Genomic DNA, 2220 nt, shown 5'->3' on the forward strand with positions numbered 1-2220 from the left:
AAAGGTTATTGTTCCTCTAGTATTTCTTTATTTTATCATCTTGTGGTTTCATCATTTTAGAGCAAAGCTTAGACCCACTACCTAAAAAATATAGGAGTGTACCTAACATCCAATTTAAGTCAAATCTTTTATTCTTCACCCGAGAGGTGATTTTTGTTTGAGTTACCCTTAAAACGTGAGTAGTCTATTTATTGTGTCCTAAAGTTGGGCCATTTTTTCACCTTTAAAATTGTGTGGGGTGTTTCAGACTATGACCATTTTACTAGTGTATGGAGCTTTGTCGTACGGCTAGGAGTTATTTTCTTCTCCATATTGTGTTTTTTCTAAGTTGGGTCTTTATGTCCTTTTTATCCCCAACTTGTGGGGGAGAAGTTGAAGAAACACAAGAAAAATGTATTTTGTTCCACATGTCGTGATAAGTTTTATGAACCAAAATGTTGAAGAAAAGAGGAGAAAAAACGATGAAGATTTTACATCTATGAAAAAAAATTAGCCAATGAAGATTGAAGAACAACATTGAAGACATAATCCTTTTTATTGCAAGTTGAAATTATAAACTCCAGCTTAAGGGGGATTGTTGAAGAGCAGGTATGGAAGAGTCTTACATGACTCTCACAAAAAGAAGTCTCACAAAGCAAGAATTAATATGGTAGAGTCTAAAAAAAGTCTCATGGAAGGAGTTCTTACAGAAGAGTTTCAGTTAAAGGTGTTTTAGTTTTATTAGTGTTTTATTTATGTTTAGTTGTTCAATTGTTCTAAGAGTTATCTTTTAGTGTCATACTTTGGGTGTAACAGAGATAATAGTAGTTTAATTGTAATTGGATTCTACTTATTTTTTCTATTATAAATAGAAACCCATTGTACTCAAATTAGAACAAATTAGTGAAATATTTCTTTTTTCTAGAAATTCAACAGAAATTTAGGGATCTTCTTCTCAATTGCTAGCCCTTTTTGTTTGCAAAAGAGGGAGTAGGATCTTCTTAAGAAGCTTCACCAGTCTATATGTGTTTGGGAGGATGTCTGGAAGCCAAGGTTCTAGTTGAGTTTTAGAAAAAGTCTGTGAGGGTTTTTTGATTACTAGGGTTTTCGACTAGTGAGGTCTTTCGGCTTGACGAAGGTTTTGGGAGGTTCCATCAATTGCCATGGTGGTTTGAAGAGACTAATCCTCGATGGGAATAAGAATGGTTGAAATTGCTTGGGTTTGTTCTAGCCCAAACCTAGTAGTCGACTACTTTATGAGTAGTTGATTGGTTTTTTCACCCTTTATGTAGTGTTCTATTTCATGTTAGTAATTGATTGCTATTTCAGTAGTTGAGTACCGAAGTAGATAGAGAGGAAATGCATTAAGAATTTGTCTTTGTAGTGGATTGCATTATTTGGCCATTAAATACTTAAAAAGTAGTGGTTCTTAGATTTTTGACTTACGAGCCAGGTAGTTGATTACAAAATCCTTTACTCGACTACGTATCTAATAGAAACACTCAAAAGTGATATTCTGAAGCCTACTATCAACTACACAATCTTATACTCAACTACCAATCTAATAAAAAATACACCGAATTTATACCTTGAAGCCTTAAGCCACTGCACTCAGTCTTGTAGTCAACTGCTTATCTAACAAAATACTTGGAAATGATATTTGGAAGCTGGTAGTTGACTACACATAGTACTATCGTTGATTGCATAACTAATAGAAACAGTGATATCTTGAATCAAGTCAACTACATACAAATTTGTAGTTGACTTATAGAAACAGTGATATCCTAAAGCTTGTAGTCAACTACACAATTTTTTAGTCAATTGACTATATAATAGAAACACTTAGAGTTGATATCCCAAAGCCTATAGTTGACTACAAACATTCTTGTAGTTGACTGCCTATCTAAGAGAAATACAAAATTGTTATCCCAAAGCTTGCAATCAATTACACACAATCCTTTACTTGACTAACTATTTAACTAAAACACTCGGAATTGATATCTCGAAGCATGTAGTCGACTACACATAGTCTAGTGGTCTTCTTCCTATCTACTAGAAATACTCGGGATTGATATCCCAAAGGTGGTAGTCGACTCACATAGTCATGTTGTCGATTGCATACCTATCAAAAATATTGATATCCCAAAGCCTGTATTTTACTACACCTAGTCCTATAGACGATTGCATATCTAACAAAAAAATTGATATCCCAAAGCCAATAGCTGGCTACACATAGCTTGT

Source organism: Aristolochia californica, unplaced genomic scaffold, assembly GCF_029961685.1.
Source record: "Aristolochia californica isolate CCGP_79_NKW_82.1479 unplaced genomic scaffold, dmAriCali1.0.hap1 SCAF_7, whole genome shotgun sequence".
Classification (NCBI taxonomy): domain Eukaryota; kingdom Viridiplantae; phylum Streptophyta; class Magnoliopsida; order Piperales; family Aristolochiaceae; genus Aristolochia; species Aristolochia californica.